A 24,186-nucleotide genomic window follows, 5' to 3' on the forward strand; every position below is an offset into this window, starting at 1 on the left:
CCTGACTGAGCACTGTGCTAAGTGCTTGGAATACAAAGATGAAGCCGCAATTCCAACCCTCAAGGACTTCATGGTGTAGCTGGGTGATAAGAGTTAAAAGACGGGGGATCAAGTAGACTGGAAGAGGCAACACACAAAAAAGGGAAGATTTAGCTGTATCTTATAAAAACAATCAAGTCATACTGTATAATCACCTAAGATCCTATTTTGGTTCATGGCCACCACTGAGAATCAGCTAAAAACAAAGACTCCTGTCCACCAAATGAAGAGTATATCCACCTACACTAATGCTTCTGCAACCAAATCCAGCCCAAGTTACAACTGCCTCCTCTAGAGATGTCACTTAGCCTACCTTCCTAACATACATTTTAGTTCACTGGCTTGCAAATTTTAAGACTAACTTTTCATTCTGTGTTTGAGAACACGGAACAGATGGCCTTCACAGCATAAACTCCCAAGAACTAATTTTTACCAATCACATGTGCTTAAAACCCAGATTTATACCTACAGATTAATGAGCAACAGAAACTCTCATAATGACTTGACAATTATTCAGCGTGACAGCTGTTTCTACCACTACCAAATGTGAGTTTTAAAACATAGGCTAACACCTCTGGTTCCTCTGGATTAAAACAAAACAAAAAACAAAAACAAAGAATCTGAGTTACAATACTTATCACAGGTATAAAACAAGTCTTTGCAAGGAAATTTTTAGAAGGTAATACTTAGAAACTACATTAACTGACAAAGAAAACCATAGACATACATTCCCACTCATTCCAATGTTCATGCCGTATACCATGGCTTCAGGACGTATTTTCATTAAAAAACAAAATAAAAAAATAGCAATGTTATCTGTATGCTGCAGATGAGTCCTACCCAAACGGTAAGAAATATCACCTTCTTGGGTGATATTTTTAATGCTTCTTTTTTTGTTTTGTTTTGTTATGTGAGGAAGATTAGCCCTGAGATAACATCCGTTGCCAATCCTCCTCTCCTTGCTGAGGAAGATGGGCCCTGGGCCAACATCCACGCCCATCCACTTTATATGTGGGATGCCAGCCACAGCGTGGCTTGATAAGCGGTGGGTGGGTCCACGCCCGGGATCTGAACCTGCGAACCCTGGGCCACCGAAGCAGAGTGCGTGAACTTAACCACTATGCCACCACGCTGGCCCCATGCTTCTTATTTTTGATGCTTCTATCAGCAGCTGCATAAGGAAGAAAATCAAAAAACGTTTGTTCACATCAGAAGGCCCCAAATGCATGATTTTTTCATTTTTGTTTTCTGCCTCTCATGTTGTGGGCCCCTTAAGAGTTGGGGCCATGTCTATCTTGATCACTGCTATATTCCCAGTGCCACATCCAGTGGCCAGAACATAGTACACACTTGATTCTTATTTGCTTAATAAATAAAGTCAATTCTTAGGTATTTCTTAGTGGGTTACACAGAATGATCACATTTTCCTAATCAAAGGACTATTAGGTTAAAAAACAATCCAGATGCAGGGCCGGCCCAGTGGCACAAGTGGTTAAGTGCACGCGCTCCGCTGCGGCGGCCTGGGGTTCGCCAGTTTGGATCCCGGGCACTTGCTGAGTCATGCTGTGGCGGCGTCCCATATAAAGTAGAGGAAGATGGGCACGGATGTTAGCCCAGGGCCAGTCTTCCTCAGCAAAAAAAACAGGAGGATTGGCATCAGATATTAGCTCAGGGCTGGTCTTCCTCACAAAAAAACAAAAAACAATCAAGATGTGAAATTAGTACCAGAACTTCAGCTTTGATTTAAATCCAAATAAAAATAAGGTACATGTTGGCTTTGCTACTAATGGGGAATAACTCAAAGCACTCTTCTATTTTCAAGTATTTTTTTCCATACCTTTCCTTACATATATACACTTTATTTTAAACACAAAAGAGAAATTATACTGTGTGGTAATATTCCACAGCTTTGCATTAGAACTACATAAAATGTATATTCCTAATTTCGTAAAAGTTTAAAAACTCAAGAATATCTCCACATTAAAAAAAAAAAGAGACACTAAGAAGTTTTTATGATAATATTAAGGATATAGAGCAGTCAATCTCAAAAAAGAACAAGGTTGGAGGACAAACTACTCAAAGGCAAGTGATTTTTAGTAAAGGTGCCAAATCAATTCAATGGAGAAAAAAGTCTTTTCGACAAATATTGCTGGAACTGAATATCCAAGTGAAAAAAAATTAATCTCAATCCTATGTCACTCGATCCACAAAAACTAATTCAAGATGGATTTTGGACTAACACCCAGAATCAAAAAGTTTCTATAAAAAAGAACAGGAGAATATCTTCATGATGTTATGGTAAGCAAAGAATTCTTGGACAGGTCACAAAAAAAAACACAAACTATAAAATTTTTATAACTTAATAAATCAGACTTTATGAAAATTAAGGTTAATTAAGGAAAATTAAGAAAATGAACAGGGGGCTGGCCTGGTGGCATAGCGGTTAAGTTTGCGCACTGTGCTTCGGCGGCCCAGGGTTTGCAGGTTTGGACCCCGGGCATGGACCTACATACCACTTATCAAGCCTGCTGTGGCAGCCTCCTATATACAAAATAGAGGAAGATGGGCACAGACGTTAGCTCAGGGCCAAAAAGAGGAGGATGGGCGACAGATGTTAGCCAATCTTCCTCACCAAAAAAACAAAAGCAAAAACAACCCCACAAATAATCTAATTTTTGAAAATGAGATTTGAACAGAGATTATTCAGATGGAACAGATTAATATATCTTAACAAAGGAAGATATAGAAATGTCCAAAACATACAGGTGGTCAACAGCATTAATCATCAAGGAAATGCCCATTATAATCACAATGAGTTACCATCACACACTCACTAAAACAGCCAAAATAAAAGAGATGAACTAAAGGTTAAGGAGGATATGGAACTCCCATACATTGCTGGTAGGAGTGTAAAATGGTACAGCCACTTTGGACTGCTGGAGAACTACTTAGCAGTTTCCCATAAAATTAAACATACATCTACCCAATGACTGAATAATTCCACTTCCAAGAGAAATTAAACCGTATGTTCACAAAAACTACAGGAATGTTTATAGCAGCCTTATTCATAATAGCCCAAAACTGGAAACAACCCAAATGTCCATCAACAGGTAAATGGATAAAAGGAAGTACATCCATACAACGGAATACTGCAACATTAAAAAGGAATGAGCCACTGATTCATGCAATTACATGCATGAAACTCAAAAACACAAAAGCCAGACACAAAAGAATACACACTGTATGATTCCATTTACATGAAATGGAAATATAGGGGGAGAAATGAGACACTGGTTGCAGGAGGTTAAGTAGGAATTTTCTGGTAAATTTAAGTGTTCTACATTTTAAGATGATGGTTAGCCAAAAGTAAACAACTATAAAAGACTCATTGGATTGAACACACTATCTGTATATTTTACTTTATGTTAATTATATATATTTTTAAAATCAGCGTGAAAGGATTCCACCACCTATTTCACCGCCCCCCACCAAGGGCAGTTTCTGCCTGTAAATGTTATGATATCTTCTTGGCATGTGGAAATCACTCAGGCTATCTCTGTACATCAGGTCTTATACAATAGCTATGAAAGGGTCTTCTTTCAAATTTATGCCATCCTTCAAATTTCCTGCAGTATTTCATCCTGAAGAGTAAGCTTGATAATCAGAGCAGCAGTCTTGCATCCTGACTGACCAGCATTCACTTCTAATCCATGACAGATGTGGGAATGGTGCCAGGGCCGGCCTTATGCCAAAGTAACAATTTTTCCCCTATTCAAGAGCAAACACCCTTCTTAAGCTCCAAGTCATCCAAACGGAGAATGACATCTGGAAATACACTACAGTGCCATGTGTCTGGCCCCTCTGGATGATGGCTGTAGGCACTGCAAGCAGAGGATCGCTGTGCCAGCCTTGTGGGACACTGTAGAATATAGCAACTCCATAACCTTGTTAACATGGAGAAAGTGCTAAAAGCCTGAAGGGAAAGTAGTAGCAAATGGGTGCAAGCAGAAGTTCATTTAATAAAATTCCTCTGATTATGGTTCTTTTTACAGATAAATAGGAATTGTTTATCTCATTTCCATATTCAACTTTGGCCTCAATTTTCCATTTGTTCACAGCCTTGACTTCTAGACTCTTTACCATTTTTCTGGGATCTATTTAAAAAAAAAACTAATACTCCCAAGGAAACTAATACTCAACGTAAGTAAGTTCAATCATATAAACTGCCTTAAAAAACATTACAAAATTTTAGAGATGTGGAAAAATTTGAATTAGGTGTACAAACATCACAGTAGTCAGCTATAAAGAAAAAATGTACGGGGGGAGGCCATTTACTTTTGGTCTTACATTTTTGTTTCTGTAACTGTATTATTCTTATATTAACTTGTGATATTTTGATGTTATTTGTATTATGTAACCATTTATTCTATTCTAATGATGACTAAAAAGTGACCAACTGATAAAAAGGAAAATTGACTTAAAAGGCTTTCTTCAGATGCTCATGAACACTCTATACCTTTTCTTAATCCATACTGATAATGAAACAGGTTTCCAGTTTACTCAAGATTTGAGTGAGGGGGGGCAAGACTTTCTTGCTGGGAAGGATAATATAAGTCAGGAAGCAACTACAATAATAATAGCTACTATTAATCTCCATTTCTATTTATCCATTTGTAAATGATAACATAACATTTATTTATTTATTATATACAAAGACTGGTGCTAAGCACTCTATAAATATTTTGTTTACACAACACCACCAAGACAATTGGGGGTACCATCATCATTACCACTTTACTCAAACAGAAACTAAGGCTCAGGTAAGTTAAATTATGTCCAAGGTCATATAGCTAAAATGAAGTGACAGTTCTGTTGGACTCGAGCCCACAACTATAGCAAAAGAAATCTAAATTGAATGATGCTGAAAGAGGGAATTATTATAGGAGTTAATGAGGTTTATACATTGTGACCAAAAATTTAATAAGAGAAAAGGAATGAACATTGATCATAGTGCAAAGAGACTTCATATTCTTCTATAGTTCCTGTCTTTCTTCACAAATATGTGAAGGTAAATGTAGAGAGTCAATAGCTGAAGTGGGCCCTGGGGAAGTTAGAAGACTGAAAAGTAGAACCTATTATATGGGAATCCATTTATGTCCTCAACCGACAGAGAGGTTTCTGACAAAGCAGGCCCACTGGGTCAAATGAATGGGCTTGAGGAATAAGAAAAAATAAACCATGATTTTGGAAATGTTGGCTCCACATCAAGATCATCCTTCTCTTCCTTTTCTTCTTTGAGGAGTATAGGTCCTCAAAATTAACAATCCAAAAAGTTCGTTCCTTCACTATTTCCAAAAATCCAGGTACCTTTAGAAAAATGGATAAATACTACACATAGGCACAAATACAAAGGGTCAAAAGCAGTCACTACTCATTGAAATGACTATTTTAACAAGCACACCCTAAAACATAACCTTCTACCTTGTTTCCAAGAGAGACTGAAGGACAAACAGATCAAAACCAGATAGAAAATAAAATCTCTTTGGCAAACATTTCAGTGACATAATTAGCATCTACTCAATTCACCTGTTAAGATAGCTCAATCTTATTTTGGCATTAAACTAAAATTAGTATAGAGAAGATGGAATAAACATGGCAATAAATGAACTGGGAAATGTACCAACTATAGGATCTCACGGATAACTTCACCCAATATAGAATATAAGCCCTAGAGATGGAGCACACTATAAGTTTGGAATGGTTTAATTTGCAGTCTTCCTCCAAACCCTGTGATCCTCACAAGTGTAAGCAGAAATACAAACATGCTGTAGCAAAAGGCTACAGCTGCAGCTTGCAGATGTCGGGCTGCTAGCTCTGTGATCAGCAACCACGCTGTCTGCCTTGCTGGCTCCCCTCCTGGTCACTGCCTCATCAGTCAGCACTATGGCTGTGCCCAGAGGACTGAGACAGGTTCTTTCTGTTGGACAGCACCCTTTGTAATCAAGCAAAGGAAAAAGACCTTATCTGGGAACTGATAGTCATCACAGAAATTTCTCTTCAAGATTCTATATTCTTAGCTCTTAATGACCAACCCTGGAAAAAAATGCTGATATGATCATGATGTCTCAGTTTTCTCCTCCATAAAAATAAAAATACTACCACTTGGTTTTTATTTCCTCTCCCTGGGGCGGTATTATGAATGAGGATAAAAAAGCTTTGAGAATTAAAAGCACAATGCAAATATAAAACTATAATATAGTAGGAACTAAATCCAAACAACAAAAAGGGAAGGGCACTTTGGCAGGGCAAATAACCACGTCTGCCATCACAGCAAACTTCTCAGTTCCAACATCTACTTATATATTAAAAGGAGATCTGCAATAGAAATGAAACAGGCATAAAGCCTATAAAACAGGCTGTGCCCTCTCCCTAAATTGCCCTGCCTTCCCTGACTCAGGTACCTTGGAAACTCATACTTTAAAGTCCAAGTCAAACCTCACCTTTTCACTAGCCTGCCCAGATACTCCTCAACTGCACCTTGACAGAATTAAACTCTCCCGTATCTGCACTCTCACAGCCCCTTATAAACACCTGTACAATGCCATTTGTCATATTGTACTACCCGAAATTTGTTTCTGTGCCTGTCTCTCTCCACTAGCCCATGTGAGTTCCTTGAGTTCTTCACTTTTATAAACATAGTGCCTACCTAGCATATCTGATACATAGTATAGACTATAACTCTTTCCTATTTCTAGTTAACTAATAACTCAAATGCAGTATAGAAAGGTTTCTATACCTTTTCTATTAAGGCAGAACTTCCCAAGATGTGTGCCAAGTAACACTGGAGAGATGTGAATGGTTATGAGTATACTGAGATATTGATTTCCTCAGCATGGGATGGCCAATCAGAACTTATCAATTTTTTTGTGGGCTATGATGTGAAAAGGTTGGAAAGCACTATATAAACCTGAAGTGAAGACTTAATTTTTTTAAATATTAAACTAATAGAAAAGTAGGGTTAAACACTACACAAATGGTGACATCAATTGAGGCATCAAGAAAAAATACAATGACTAGAGGGGCCGGCCTGGTGGCTTAGCGGTTAAGTGCGCGCGCTTCGCTGCTGGCGGCCCAGGTTCAGATCCCGGGTGTGCACCGACGCACCGCTTCTCCGGCCATGCTGAGGCCACGTCCCACATACAGCAACTAGAAGGATGTGCAACTATGACATACAACTATCTACTGGGGCTTTGGGGGAAAAAAGGAGGAGGATTGGCAATAGATGTTATCTCAGAGCCGGTCTTCCTCAGCAAAAAGAGGATTAGCATGGATGTTAGCTCAGGGCTGATCTTCCTCATTAAAAAAAAAAAAAAGACAGAAAAGATACAATGACTAGAATAATTGCTTCACATACTGTAGACCAGAAAATAAATGTTTCAGAACATTGGCAGGTAAAGAATCATATCCTGAAAGAGAAAAATAACAGCCACCTCGCATAGCAGTCGGCCTGTGTCAACACCATATGGTTTGCTAATTTAATCGAAAAGAACCCCAGAATTTACTTTTTCATCCTGCAGATAAAAATGAAAATAAAGTTGTTAGAAATATTTCAGAAATTATTTTGCCACCCCCAAATGTCTAATAAAATACATATAGTACCCAAGCTTATTCACCCTTTTTAAACTTACCTTTGAAAGCACAAAAACACTCTATAGGCCACATTAATACAACAGCAGCAACTGATCAGCTCCACCTTTTCCTTTTCATTTGTATTTTAAAACCAATCGTTACTTTGCATCTCACACACACACACAAGTTCAAATCTTCTGGCCCTCTCTATTCCACCTACAATAGATGAAATTCAGACCTCTACCATCTCTTGCCTCGACTATAGTAACCATCTCAAAATGGTCTCCCTGACTCTAACTCTAAGATTGCTCCCATGAAACTCATCTTTTGCCCAGCACCCTCCATCATCAAAAGTGCCAACCAAATCACACTTTCCTGCTTTAAAAACAAAAAAACTGTAAGTCTTAATCCTCCCGCCTACAGGATAAAGTCTATGGTCCTGAACATAGCATAGAACATGTGGTATAGGGCCGGCCCCGTGGCTTAGCGGTTAAGTGCGCGTGCTCCGCTGCTGGCGGCCCGGGTTCGGATCCCGGGCCCGCACCGACGCACTGCTTCTCTGGCCATGCTGAGGCCACGTCCCACATACAGCAACTAGAAGGATGTGCAGCTATGACATACAACTATCTACTGGGGTTTTGGGGGAAAAAAATAAATAAATAAAAATTATAAAAAAAAAAAAAAAAGAGGACTGGCATCAGATGTTAGCTCAAGGCTAATCTTCCTTGCAAAATAAATCCATACATACATACATACATAAAAATATATATATTTTAGGCTACATATATACAGTCATGCGTCGCTTAACAATGGGGACACGTTCTGAGAAACGAGTCGTTAGGCAATTTCGTTGTTGTGCGAACATCATAGTGTACTTACACAAACCTAGCTGGTATAGCCTACTACACACCTATGCTATATGGTACTAATCTTATGGGACCACTATCATATGTTTGGTCCATCATCGACCGAAACGTCATTATGTGTCACATGACTGTATTACTTATCATCTTTACTATTTGTCTCTTCCAGTAGAATTTAATCTCCATAAGGGCAGGGGCTGTGCTTTATTCACTGATGTAACTTCAATAACTGGAATCGTGCTTGGCACATAGTGGATGCTTAATAAATATTTAAATGAATGGATGAATAACAGTGAGGGCAGATTTGACAATTATTTGAAAGTCCTCTTCCTCTGTTAACATCCAATCCATCAACAAGTTCAGAAAACTCAATCTACCTTCAAAACATACCAAACCATCTCTTCTATCTTCCACTGCCACGAACCTAGCTCAAACTTACAATTTTTTACTTCTAGTCTTGCTGCTTTCAGCCATGCCCCCAGACAATTCTTTCTCTATACCACAGGAAGAATGATCTTTATAAAATATAAATCAGATCACATCACCACCCAGCTGATAACCCTTCAATGGTTACCCAGCACTCTTAGAATAAAATCGAAATTCCTCACCCTGGCTTACAAAGCTCTACGAGAGCTGTCTCGTACCTCTCTAACTTCCTCTCTATCCTCTTCTCTTCATCTGCTACATGATAACTACACTGGCGGGCCAGCCCCGTGGCTTAGCGGTTAAGTGCGCACGCTCTGCTGCTGGCGGCCCGGGTTCGGATCCCGGGCGCGCACCGACGCACCACTTCTCCGGCCATGCTGAGGCCGCGTCCCACATACAGCAACTAGAAGGATGTGCAACTATGACATACAACTATCTACTGGGGCTTTGGGGGAAATAAATAAATAAATAAATAAAAATTATTAAAAAAAAATAACTACACTGGCATTTTTCTATTCATTCAAAATATCAAGCTCATTCCCACCATTGTACCTTTGCACTGCTTTTCTCTGTCTGGAATATTCTCTTCCATCTGATATCTACCAGGCGACTTCTTTACTGTTAGTCAGACCACAGCTCAGTTTACTTCTATAGCCCTAAACTGACCATTTACTATCACACTTTCTTTTTTTGTTAATGGATATCTATTGCTCAGTATTCTCTTTCTTTTATCTCAACTTGAACATTTTTTTAAAAAAAAATCTCAAACTTGCACAAACAGTACAAAAAACTCCCTTAATATCATTCACCCAAATTCACCAATTAACCGACCAATTTCTTTTTACCATTATTTATCTATCTACCCATCCACTCATTTACCTCCCTATCTACTTTTTTGTCTAAAACACTTGATAGTAAAGCTGGAGACATGATATCCCCTTACCCTTAAATATTTTAGCTTGCAATTGCTAAGAACTAGGATATTCACTTATATAACCACAGTAAAATTACCAAAATAATTAACATTAATGCCATACCGCTATCTAATCTACAGACCTATTCTAAAATTCATATGGAGAAACAAAGCTGAGGAGTTTGCTAGAACCAGGACAAACTGGAAAGGTTCTTGTTTGTAACAAGATGGTCATCTTGTTATATAATGGAATACTATTCAGTCATTAAAAGGAACAAACTACCAATACATGCAACAACATAGATGAATCTCAAATGTATCATGCTACTTGAAAGAAGCCAGACACAAAAGCCTACATACACTATGATTCCATTTATATGACATTCTGGAAAGGGCAAACTATATGAACAGAGAAAAGATAAGTGTTTACCAGGGGCTGGGATAGGAGGGAGGGAACTTTTCAGGGTGATAAAAATGTTCTATACCTTGACTGTGGTGGTGGCAGCTATGTGATTCATAAAACCATACACCTAAAAAGGGTGAATTTTACTGTACATAAACTATATCTCAATTTAACTTGAACTTCTAAAACAGTGACTACAGAGATAAAATAATAAGAGAACAGGACCAGTTGTTTTTTAAAGCATATGTGTAAAAGAATTAAATAAAATTTTTAGAAAGGAAAAATGCTCAATGAACATTTTGAAGAGGATATCAGACAGAGTTGAAAAATGAAGGAGTATTAGAAGATAGAGCTGGGGAAATCACCTAGAATGCAGTACAAAGGCATAAGGTAAAAATACAAAAGAGGGCCGGCCCCGTGGCTTAGCGGTTGGGTGCGCGCGCTCCGCTGCTGGCGGCCCGGGTTCGATGCCGGGCGCGCACCGACGCACCACTTCTCCAGCCATGCTGGGGCCGCGTTCCACATACAGCAACTAGAAGGATGTGCAGCTGTGACCTACAACTATCTGCTGGGGCTTTGGGGGAAAAAATAAATAAATAAAATTAAAAAAAAAAACAAAAGAAAGGATAGGAAACATAAAGACTAGCATGAGAGGGTCCAACACGTATCTACAACAAATTTTAGAAAGAGATAAAAGAGAAAATGAGAGTGGGGAAGAGAGACACTATTCAAAGAGCTCATAGAGAAGAATTTTCCAGAACTGGAGACCCAAATCCTCAGATTAAAGGAGTACCCTAAGTCCTGAGCACTACAAACAATTCCACAACTCACCTCACCATAGTATAACTGCAGAACACCAAAACCAAAGAAGAAAACCTTAAAGCACCCAGAGAGAAAACATATAACCAACAAAGGAACAAAATCCAACTTGACTATAAGTAGACTTTACATCCCCAGAACAACAGAAATCTCCACCCTCTAATGCTGATGGAAAATAACTGTCAACCTTTACCCTCTAACCTCAGTTAACCATCATTCAAGAAAAGGTGAAATAAGGATATTTTCAGACCAACAAAAAGAGTTTACCACTCACAGACTGTTTCTCTAAGAACCATTAACAAAGGTGCTTTGGCAGGAAGGAAAATTAACCTAGAAGGAAAAATTGTGATAATAATGAAATATGAGCAGATAATTTGATAAATATATTGGTAAATCTAATACTAGTTGTAAAAATAATAATGGTAATTATTCTTTCGACTAGGAGTAAGTACAAAACACAAAGTGGAAATAAAATCCTACAGAGTACCAAGAAAAGAAGTTGCTGAATTTGAAGTATTCTAAGATCTCTGTACGTAAAAAAAAAAAAAGACAAATATGTGAATTAATGTTTTGGACTTTAAGTATACATATTAAAAATTTAATAATAACCATGAAAATAATGGAAATGAAACATCAAAACAAAAAGAAATATAAAAAACATTTTTTAATCTCCAGAGAAAAGAGGAAAGGAACTGAAATGAAAATTTAAAAAACCTAAAATGATACCAATAAGTCCAAACAGTAACAACCCACTGAATATAAATAGACACAAGTTACCAAGTAAAAGAACACTTTTAGATTGAATTCAAACAAACAAAATCCAAGTATTTGATATTCATAAGACTCACATCTAAACCATAACAATATGGAAAGGCTGAGAAAAAATGATGAAAAAGGCAAATGGATTAGCAATATTAATATTAGAGAAAATAGACTTTAATTCAAAAAGCACAACTGGAGACAAAAGCTGTCATTATCTACATGATAAAGGAGTGATTCAATAGGAAAATATAATTAACCTGAACAAAGTATGTACCCAACAACACAAGTTCAAAAACAAAACTTTTTTTTGCAATTTGACAGAATTGCAAAGAGAAATGGAAAATACACAATCACAGTGGAAGATTTTCACACATCTTTCTTAAAAACTGGTAAGACTGAAAAATTAGTATAGTTACAGCATTATTTGATGAACACAATCAACAAGTTTGACATATATGGGAATGTTCATTAGGTAATGAGATGAAATGATTCCAGAGCCCAAAAGACAAATGTGATTTAAAGATACCAATTTGGGAGTTATTAGCATATAGATGTGATTAAAACCACAGGAAGATGAGATTGCAGAATGCAGTTAAAAGGTAGTAAGCAATCACCCTCAAAAGAACAGGAAACCATGGAGTATGGAATATCCTCTAATGTCTATCTTCAAACTCAACCACTATTTTCATTTGTCCAGTTAAGAATATGCAAAATGTGAGAAAACAGAATAGCGGCACATTAAAAAGAAACAAACCAATAAACGTTGAAGGACCTACAAAAATCTGTACTGAAGTGTTTGAAGTTGACTCCAAAAAACAACAAAATTACCCAAGACAAATCACCAGTTCTCCTGCCCCTCCACAAGATACACTTTTAAAAGATTAAGTGTTAGACTTAGGAGAAAATAGCTAAAGAGCAGCCTCACAAAGTCTCAGGAGACCCTAGATCTCATGCAGTGTCTTTAGAAAGGCACCTGTTCCAAGATACCACTAGTTCTATACATTTCCAATACCTCTGAAAAACTGACCTCAGTAGTTTACTTCTCCTACCTCTGAAAAACAGGTGCCTCAGAATTTCACTTTATAAACATTTTCAAAAGGTTTCATCTTCCTAAGGACTTGCCTACAAATAAAATGGTATATACTACAAACACACACACACACACACAAAAAGATTAAGTGTTAGAAATGGTTCCCTTCGCTGGAAACACTAATTTTATCCACTCTCTAAAATAAAGATGGAAAAGAACATTTCTAGATCAATTACACCAGGCGGGCCAGCCTCCTCCTACTTTAGACATTACTGAAGTGCAGGGGCGGGACTGGAGTGAGTGCCTCAAATTTTTTGCCCTAGGTGCCTCATTTGCCTCACCTTGGTCTCAGCCCTGATGAAGAATCTCTACCATAAATGGTATTTGGGCAATCAAAGCACATGTGGCCATTTGCCATACTTCTCTACTTGGAGCAACAAAAGTATGCTTTGCTTGTGAAAACACAGTTCCCATTTGGGGAGGGAAAAAAACCTTACTATCAGCTTCATCATGGCATTAGCCCCATGAATGGTATGGGACAACTTATCTCATTAAAAGTGATAAACAGAAAATTAGTCTCACACTAGACTGCAAACTCCTTTTCCTATTTGATTGTTTCCACAGTGCCTACCATGATAGAATAAAAGAAGAACCATATTTCTCTTCAGACAGGCCACTAAAGGAAAACCCCACTCTTCATAAGCACCAAAAAGAAAAACTAAAAGCACATGCACACACCTCAAGACAATAATATTTACAGCAATATTGTCTAACAATCAGTCCCAAGTTTTACTAGCTTCAAATTTCAAATGAAAGCACATTTAATTTGGAGTCAGAGGACTGTTTCAAATCTCAACTTGCCCTTTTCGTGACCGCTCTATCTCTAACCTTCCATTTCTCCACTGCTTAGATGAGAGAGCAAATTAAAAAGCTCTCAAAAGACCCTCAAAAACTACAAATCCTAATCTGTTCTCAACATAATCACACCACTTTACCTGGAGGCTTGTCTTCATTGGAACTGTCAGGTAAAACGTTGGCTGCCAGGGATCTTCAAATTCTAGGACCTTTGTAAACTCCAAATTCCAGAAGAGAAAGAAAGAAAAAGAAAAAAGGAAGAAAGGCAAAAGGACATTTCCCCAAAAGAAATGGCCTTAAGTTTCATAATTATTTATGAGACAAGGACCAAGTAGCTAAGTTCAAAATACTAAAATTGTTACTTTAAATGTCAGAATTATTAAATAACTTTATTTTGTTAAAAAGAAGACAACAGGCCCAAAATGGAGTCACTGATGCTAAGCCCCATGTCACCAAACTTAATACTTAATTAGTTTTGGCCTCTCCCAGGAATGGATCTTAAACCAATCAAACAGGAATTACCTGGTCAGCACTACTGAGGTAATCTGCTTGATAGACCCCTGGCGTCCCCCAAACGAAGGTGACCTTGCCAAAACCAATCCTCTTTTTGCTAGTATAACTTCCTTGTCCACTCTCTTTGGCCTACAAAAGTCTCCTATTTTGTAAAGCTCCTTGGAGCTCCTTTATATTTGCTAGAAGGGATGCTGCCCAATTCATGAATCATTGAATAAAGCCAACGAAACCTTTAAAATTTACTTAGTTGAATTTTCCTTTTTAACTATTTGAAATATTGTAAACTCAAGATTTTACTTTAAAACTAGGTTGCACAGCTAAACACTCAGCAATCAAAAGATCTTAGTCAATTACCTCGCCCTTAGTTTTTCTGGGCTGTTTACTTGTAAAGGCTACCAGGACCAGATACTCTTCACCGACAGGAGTAGTGACTTTGTCAAGCTCACAATACAATTTATCAGGAGCCAGTAACAATTTAGATTTAGAGTTTTAAGCCTGGAATTTAACCCGATTACAATTTTGATTTAGACCAATCACCAAAATAGAATACTTGATTTGTTTACTGACGAAGGAAGAAAGAAGTCTAGGGCACCAAACTCCTCACTGTGGTACTTATCCTAATAAATAAACTAGAACAACCATTTGTACAAATACAGAGGGCAAACAACAAAATAATGCAAAATTAGAGGATTAAACTAATTCTAATTGCATGTAGTTCTCCCACAAAACGTATTATTATTTTAAAGCAGGCCCCTTTCCTAACATACTGCCCACCCCAATTAAATTTAGTAAACCAAAAAGCAAATGACCAAAATTTCTGTGTTCCCCACCTCCACCCCAGGGCCCTACTGGGCCATGGTTTGCTTGAATGTTATGGGTGTGGTATGAAATATTTAAAGCAGTGACTAAAATTTTCCATAAAAGCCCATCCAAAGTCTAAAAGCTTTAGTACCCAGAAACAGATTCACCTCTAGACATTTAAAAGATTTACTATTCCACTATGATACTCTGGTTTTTTACATTTAATATTCAGGTAGGAGGTGGTAAAGGGGGAGAAAGAGGGTGTAATTAGTTTTGCTTGTAAAACGTTCATCACAGTTGTAGCGCCAACTGAGCTATACAGCCTATCGGGGGTCTAATAGATTTCAGAGTATTATAGTCTGAGTAATAGAGGTGGGGGTTGTGGTGGAAATCAATAAATGGCTACTACTTCTTTGCACAGACCCATATGGAAGTAATCAAGCGCAAGGGTGGCAGCTGGGGCCAATAACAGTCACCTGCAGTTGAGGGACACGGGGGTTTCAGATGGGTTTTTAATGCTAATTTCCTACAGAAACAATGAGCTAGAAAGAGCAGAGTAACAGACGAGGCCGGATGAAGAGAGACCAGCCAGAACAATGACTGCACCTGGTGCTGGGAGCAGAGGGACAGAGATGGCACGCGCCTGCCGGCAGCAGAGGGCACATCTGTCACCCTCAAACCAGCCCAACCCCCAGCTCTTCCAGCAGGGTAAGTAATGCAAGCTCCCTAAACATTAACAGCTTGCCACACAGCAACAGGTTTGAGTTTTTAAGGCTGCTGCATTCTCAACATGCACCTTTCTCCCATGACTAAGAATTAGTTAAGGAAGCAGCGTTGGTGCCCTGTCAGTCTGAAGAGAGACCTTGAATATACGCAAGAAACACATTTTATTTTTTTTTATTCATTTATTTTTTTTGTAAGGAAGATCAGCCCTGAGCTAACATCTGATGCCAATCCTCCTCTTTTTTTCTGAGGAAGACTGGCCCTGAGCTAACATCCGTGCCTATCTTCCTCTACTTTATATGGGATGCCGCCACAGCATGGCTCGACAAGCAGTGCGTCGGTGCGCGCCCGGGATCCGAACCGGCGAACCCCGGGCCGCAGCAGTGGAGCACGTGCACTTAACTGCTTGTGTCACCTGGCCAGCCCAAGAAACACATTTTAACTACGTCTCTTAGTTATGGTGACTTCGATGTTTAGGGGGGACTAAGAAAAATCACATGGAAAGATAAATCTTATTGGGTATTCATGCAGCAAGTATCATGCTTGTTACTTTCTAACTTAATCCTTAGAACCCACAATAGCAGCTCTTTTTACTCCCATTTTTCAGGTGAGAAGATTGAAGCTTAGAGGTAGGTTAAGGTTAAATTAGCTCACAGTTACACAGCCTAATGCCAAAGTCTGCACACAATCTTTCCACTGCCTTTCCTCCACCTGTCCTAACTACCATAACCAAATGAAAATACATATTCTATTTACTTCCCAACTCCAGCTATGAGAAGCAACTGCAGATATACATACATATATACTCTATACAAAATTGTACCCCACCTTGCCAGGCATCTCTAACAAGCTGCTCAGGACTGAATGATAAGGATTTCCACTAGTTGTTGCTTTAAACAAAGCACAGAGACTTGCTTTTGCAGGTTTGGCACGCTTTAGAAAAGTAAATCCATACGCATTTTAAGTTTCCCCACATTCACGTGATGCCTCATAGGTCTTAAAAGTGAAACGCTGTTTGGAAAGCTCATCAGCCAGTGAGAATATAAAAACCAGTTACAGTGGGTTGTTTTTCTGCAAGATATAGTCACCACTAATTCCTATGTTTATTGACCTGAACTTGGAGGGAAAATTAAACAACCCACATAGTGCATCATAGTACAAACCTTTTAATAAGCTTCCTGGTATAAATCACAAGTTTAAAAAAGGGGTAAGGGGATATGCCTGTATACAGATATCTCAGAAGCAAACAATTACTCTTGGATTCGGAAAGACAGCAACAACAGCTGGGCATAACTGAAAACATAGCAGAAATTAATATTGTGTAGCTATGCATTTCACAAAGTCTGATTTAAGGCACTGGGGTGTAATGAAAAGTGAACCTTTCCATCCACCCATTATGCTTCTTCCAAACACGAGGAATCCAAATCCTTCCTGTCCTTCTAAGTTCTGATCAAATGCTACCTCTTCCATGCAGGTTCTCTGATTGCCTGAGTTGGCAGTAATTTCCAGGACTTATCCACTTTTGTGCGTTTGTGTACATTTTATCTCCTCTACAAGACTTTTTTTATCCCTTACCATACTATTACACACAACAGGCAATCCAAAAATGTTTGTAAAATGCATGTCCTGGAAACTCCTAGAAGACAATTCCAGTGCAAGCTCAGCCACCAACTAGGGTATTCAACTCTGGGCCAGGCACACTTTTTATACCACACCACTCCCCTTCCCTCAAACTTCCTTATCTATAAAACAATGCATTTGACTAGATTATCCTTAAGATCCTTTTCAATCCTAACATTTCCAATAGTCGTCACTGGGGACTCAGCACTTCCAGCACTGCATGGCCTTACAAAAAGCCTTCGGCCCCGTGGCTTAGCGGTTAAGTGCAAGCGCTCTGCTACTGGCAGCCCAGGTTTGGATCCCGGGGACGCACAGATGCACCGCTTCTCCGGCCATGCTGAGGCCGCGTCCCATATACAGCAGCTAGAAGGATGTGCAACTATGACATACAACTGTCTACTGGGGCTTTGCGGGGAAAAAAAAAAGGAGCAGGACTGGCAATAAATGTTAGCTCAGGGCTAGTCTTCCTCAGCAAAAAGAGGAGGATTAGCATGGACGTTAACTCAGGGCTGATCTTCCTCACAAAAAAAAAAAAGAAAAAACTGCAAAAAAAAAAAGCCTTCGATGAACTGATCCAGCCAATCTTTCAGATCCACTTGAATTCTTCCAGTTATATATAAAGTATGTTCATTCAAATTCAAAAGCTCTCTCTCTTGATGTTCCAAAGATGCAATTTAAATGTCATTATCCTTATCTCCAGTTTACTGACATTATTGCGTTACATACTTTCAGTCCAAGGTGGCTCCCTGTTACGAAAAAATCCTTGACTGGGTCATTCCTGGAAGCCAATTTAGGAGATTTCCTCTTTTCATAGTAGTAAAGCTTCTCAGGATGCTTTCATAGTCTTCAGAAAGTATTATGATTTTCTCCAGTATTCAACTCAAAGATCTTGGATCTTGGTTATTACCTCAATAACAAGCAACTACTCTCCTGAACTGTGTGTTCCTAGCAGGACTTTTAATAAACCACCTTTATTTGCAGTCAGTGGATCGTCACACATTAAAATGCACGTTACTGGGCCGGCCCCGTGGCTTAGCGGTTAAGTGCGCACGCTCTGCTGCTGGCGGCCCGGGTTCGGATCCCGGGCACGCACCGACACACTTCTTCTCTGGCCATGCTGAGGCCGTGTCCCACATACAGCAACTGGAAGGATGTGCAACTATGACATACAACTATCTACTGGGGCTTTGGGGGGAAAAAAATAATAAAATTATAAAAAAATAATGCACGTTATTTATAATTTTTTATGCTTCTTGAAACTCTACCATCAAAAGTATTCCTAGTAAAGGGCCGGCCCCGTGGCTTGGCAGTTAGGTGCGCGTGCTCTGCTACTGGCGGCCTGGGGTTCGGATCCCGGGCACACACCGACGCACCGCTTGTCCGGCCATGCTGAGGCCGCGTCCCACATACAGCAACTAGAAGGATGTGCAACTATGACATACAACTATCTACTGGGGCTTTGGGGGAAAAAAAAGGAAGAGGATTGGCAATAGATGTTAGCTCAGAGCCGGTCTTCCTCAGCAAAAAGAGGAGGATTGGCACGGATGTTAGCTCAGGGCTGATCTTCCTCACAAAAAAAAAAAAAAGTATTCCTAGTATGGACACACAGCAGTATGCAAATCCCTTTTTTAGGCCCTTCAGATAGACCCAGCCTACACTACACTTCAGCATTAAGTCCTTTTCTCCCCACTCAACCTAGGAGCATGTCTCCTCGGGTGCAATGAATGAAAAGTGCTTGCTCACTGAAGGAATATCACGTAAATTTAATATAAACACTATATCCTCTCAAATATTCAGGTAAGTCCCCAAAGATGCTGAACATTGCACCTATAAAAACAGAAACTTGAAAATTCTTACTAAATCATTTAGTCAATTTGGCGTAAGAGAATACTTAAAAAACAGTTCATTTAAAAAGTCTCCCCCACCTCAAGAAATCTGACTACAAAATTGAAGAAAGAAATGGAATAGTACTACACTATCATCTTAAAATAATTACCCAACTGACACAAGTGAAGGTTTAAGAACTTTAAGGAATAAAAGTAATTTTTAAGTTCCTATTTGAGACCTAGCAGAACTTTCAAGGAAAAAAAGTACAATTTAAACAGTGTTGTCACAAAGCAGTATAATTCAGTACTTCACTCCTGTTTATTGATTTTCAAAGTTCTGTTCTGGTATAATATAACAGTCTCATTTGCATTACAATACTTAGAATGCTTTCCAAATCATTTATAATCATAGCGAGGCTTAACAAACACAGCATATAACTTTTATAAGAGATACAGATGGGTGCTGACCCCGTAGCGTAGCGGTTAAGTGCGTGTGCTCCGCTGCTGGCGGCCTGGGTCCAGATCCAGGGCGCACACTGAGGCACTGCTTGTCAGGCCATGCTGCGGCGGCGTCCCACATAAAGTGGAGGAAGATGGGCATGGATGTTAGCTCAGGGCCAGCCTTCCTCGGCAAAAAGAGGACTGACATGGATGTTAGCTCAGGGATGATCTCCCTCACACACACACAAAAAGATATACAGATGATCTGGGCAGTAGGTACAGTGAGAGGAAGGTACCCTGAAAACTAGAGTTGTAGGCAAGACCCATTCTTAGCCCAAGAACTTGAAGTTAAAAAATGCAAAGGGTCCAGGAACCAATCACAGCAGAATAAAGAACATCTAGAAACTTCTGAAACTAACTTGTATGCCTTCTATGTGTCAAATTTCCCCAATTATGACATGAGGCAGAAATTGCACAAAATAGAAACTCAAAAGAGAATAAGTAGCTTGCTTGAGATCAGAAGACTAGTGAATAATGGCTATACAGTACGTGTAACTGCCAAACCCATGCTCTTCCCATGGTTGTCTGCATTTGGAGGCCTGGAAAACATGAATACAATGTACAGAAATAGCAAAAACCTAAATTATGCATCACAAACTAACAAGGACTATAGAACACAGTGGCTATGTGCACGTGAATTTACTGCATCACAAAACTACTCCAAATTCACAATTCAAGTCAGATTTGTTGATGTTACTTGTTTATTTTGTATGTAGGAAGTAAACAGAAGAAAACAGCATAAGAGTAAAATGTAATGAAGAAAAAAAGAGCTAAATACATTAAAATTAAAAGATACCATTAGTTTTACTGTAGTATCTTTTCGTTGTAAGTGGCCTGAATACATTGAAATAAAATCTGACAATAGAAAGAGTATTTTATGAGCCATCTTTTTAACACTATGAGCATAACACTTATTATGCATACTAAAGGAGAAAAAATTTCCCTCAAAACATCACAGAAAGACTCAATATGAAATACCTTATAGAAATATTTGTGGGACTACATTCCTAGTCATAGAATTCATCTGATTAAAGTTTTCATTTGAAAAAGCATGGCATTCAAATATAAAGGTGGCAACTGAAAAATAAGACAGAAATATGAACAAAATGAAGCATCAAAACAACACTGAGGAGCTAAAGGCTGAACTCATATCAGAAAACATTCATATCATCATAATCTGAAATAAGTAAAAAGAGCTCCGAAAGCCATAGAATTGCCCACGTTAGCCCCCAAAACTAAATTAAAGTGTACTTACCCCAAATGCCCAGATTATAAAAATCCAGATTCTTAATATATCAAATTTATTTGAAATAGATATAAAAAAAGCTCCTCTTTTTCTCCTCCTAATCTTCAAAACCCAATCTGAGACCAGCCTTCCTCCTCCCTTCATTAGCTGGACATGTGTCAGCTCTCTCACATCTGCGATTTCTCACTGACTAGAGCTGCCTGTCCCATTCCAGGGAAACACAGATGGATCCCAGATGGGAAGGTCCTGCCAAACAGACCAGCTCTTCACCTTGCCAGAATCCCCAGATACAGTCAGTCTCTCTGTCTCTCTCTTTTTCTCCCTCCCTCCTGCTCCCTCTCCCTCCGCTACCCTTCCAACCCGCCCTGTTACCAGGGCTCTTTGCCAGCTGATGTCACTAAGTACACACCTCCCAGTGGCTCCTGGCCAATCTGACATTAACTTGTTAAATATGTGTAATTTGTTTATGGCTGACAATAACAGCAAGGATATTGTGCAAAACCTATCTGTGCAAGTCTCTAGTGGAATAACATGTAGAGACACACATAGACACACACTCATATTTTTGGGAACATCCAAATGTTTAACAATTACTATTTCAAGTCCTACATATTGTCTGGTTTCTGCTATTGTTTAATAGCTTCTGCTCTTTGAGCCAGTTTTAAAATCCTACATATGACAAATTCCTTCTTAAAATGAATTATTAAAAATCTGCTTTGAACATGTACTTTGAGGAAAAATGTAAAGTTGCAAATTAATTTGGGGAACATAAATACAAACGTATGTAAATGACTCACACAAGCTGCCTCTCAGATCCAGACTTTGTAGCACTGCAAAACTGGCACGTGATTAAAAGAAGACAATGCAGGCAACATGGTTCTGATGCTGTAAAGATTATAAATGAAAGATGGGGACACAATGCAAAAATTGTTTTAAAACAAAGCAAATATGAATGTGAGAAATAACATAATGTTTAAAGGAACTGCTAATGCAAGTTTCAACAAATGAAGAGCCAAAATAGAAAACATTTTTTGAAATGTAACAATGAGAGAAGGATTGAACTGTTCAAGGTCAGAGTTTAATCACTTACACCCCCAAATAGCTAGCATATAATAGCTGCTCAGTCCATTTCTGCTAAATGAAAACTGATCATTGAAAACATACTGTACTATGGTTACACGAGATATTACCATTGGGGTAAACTGGGTGAAGGATCCACTGGACCTCCCCGTACATTTTTTTTTTTTTTGCAATTTCCTATGAATCTATACTTTAAAATAAAATGTTAAAAAGAGGGGGAGGGGGATTGCCTGCTTCCTGGGTCACATTATGTGGACACATATCCTGCACTAAAATCTCCATGAACACAGATTAGGAATGAAAGAAACTCCATATACATAATTGAACAGACGTGGCTATAATTCTCTAATCCTTAATCTTCTATCCTACTTGGGATATCTAGAATCTGTAAACAATTTTCCTGTTATGGCAATTTTTGGCAAATAGGAAGGAGGGCTATTTCTGTCAAAGGCAACTTACTGACTAGGTTTCAGGTCTTTAGTTCATCCCAATGGTGGTGGTAATAACAGCAATCAGATAGTCTGGATCCACAGCCAGAGCACTATACTCTATTGTCTAGTAGGAAAAGGAATCAAAAGATGCTACTGGCTGTCTTGGATCACTGGCTCTGGGAGAAGCCAGCTACCATGTCATGAAGACACTCAAGCAGCCCTAAGAAGATATCCACATGGTGAGAAACTGAGATCTCTTGCCAAAGGTGCAGCAACAACTTGCTCACATACTTAGCCACTACATCCAGCGAAGCTGCCTTGGAATTCTGACCCCAAAGAACTGCATGAGAGAATAAATATTTATCATTTTAAAAGGGGGAAAAATGCTTCTTTCACATCTAGCATCCAGATATGGATCTTAAATACCATTTCCCACTAAAAGGAAGCAGGGCTCTTTAGAAGAACAGTTGACTCCACGTATAGAGCAGGAAATGTACAAAACTTGTCATATCAGAAACCAATTAAGCTATCAAAGACTTCTGGAGTTGTATCCAAGGGATTTAGGAGCCAACTTGAAGAGGCTCCCACTAACTAAGATGGGATAATTTGAGCATCAATAAAAAATAACTGGAATGGATTGAAATACAGCAAAATGTTTAAATTCATGAGTTCATAATGCTACTTATAGAAAACAAATTGATCACCTTTCAGAGGATAATAGAGAACCAATTCATTATTCTGAAACTAGTGAATCAAGGATTTTACCTGCCTTCCTAGATGAACTGTACCTCTAGGTAAGCAAATAGTTGGTGAAAATTGATCCCTATTGAAATAATCCACGTAAAATGAAAAAACATATACTTGCAATATCATAATTTTACAAATCCCTAATAAAAAATTAATCTAGGTAATGATCATCAATTGCCACTAATATGAGATGAGAGATATGGACATTAATGTGCCTCCTAATGGAAGTATACCACCACCTATGAAGCATTCTTGACAAAAAAAGTAAATCTGAATCTGATCAAACCTCTAAGATCTAACAACCAGTTTATAGAACATTGAGGGAAAATACGAACATGTTAATGATAGCATGGAATGCAATTAGCAAAGTCTGGAACATGAGAAAATCTATAGTGCAAACAACCCAGACTTGTAGAAAAAGAAAAGGGGGGAGGGGGAAAGGGAGTTGGAGAACTTATACATCAAAAGAGAAATAAAAGACTTAAACAAATGCAATATGTGGACTTGATTAGGATTCTGATTTGAACAAACCAACTGTAAAAAATAACCTCTGAGATAACAGGGAAAATTTTAAGGCTCACTAGATATTTAATTATATTAAGGAACTATTTTAAACTTTTTTAGGTACAATAATAGATTTGTGATTAGTTTTTAAGAGAAGTTCTTATCTTTTAAGAGATAGATACAGAAATGTTTATAGATAAATTTATATGCTATCTAGGATTTCCTTCAAGAGAAGCCGAATTGGTGATTATTGTAGCTGGATGTTTAAGTACATGAGGCTCCATTTTTAGGTCTAGTTTGATATTTTCCATAATACAAAGTTAAAAGAAAAAAAAAAAGACAGTGATTTCTTTAAACAGTGAGCCAAATTATGGGTAAAGGTGGCAGATGGGTAGAGACAATTTTTTTAAGAAAGTCAGACAAAAGGAATTAAAGTCTGTCATGAGGTTTAATGT

General features: G+C 38.4%; 1 protein-coding gene across 12 annotated transcripts in view; it reads right to left on the reverse strand.

Annotated features, from left to right (window-relative positions):
- CBFA2T2 (CBFA2/RUNX1 partner transcriptional co-repressor 2) overlaps positions 1-24,186 on the reverse strand; it is a 166,136-nt gene that overhangs the window by 70,009 nt on the left and 71,941 nt on the right. For 3 of the 12 annotated variants that reach the window (XM_058562904.1, XM_058562908.1, XM_058562905.1), the window contains exons 3-4: positions 21,767-21,854; positions 20,702-20,800 (exon numbers count right to left, since the gene is read on the reverse strand). The exons of 7 other annotated variants lie outside the window; for them this stretch is intronic. The gene's annotated coding sequence lies outside the window, so the exon portion shown is untranslated. Of the gene's footprint in view, positions 1-20,701; positions 20,801-21,766; positions 21,855-22,508; positions 22,700-24,186 lie in introns of those variants that run through there. 2 more of the 12 variants (XM_058562910.1, XM_058562909.1) reach the window with 2 other exon arrangements.

This window comes from Diceros bicornis, chromosome 19, assembly GCF_020826845.1.
Source record: "Diceros bicornis minor isolate mBicDic1 chromosome 19, mDicBic1.mat.cur, whole genome shotgun sequence".
NCBI lineage: Eukaryota > Metazoa > Chordata > Mammalia > Perissodactyla > Rhinocerotidae > Diceros > Diceros bicornis.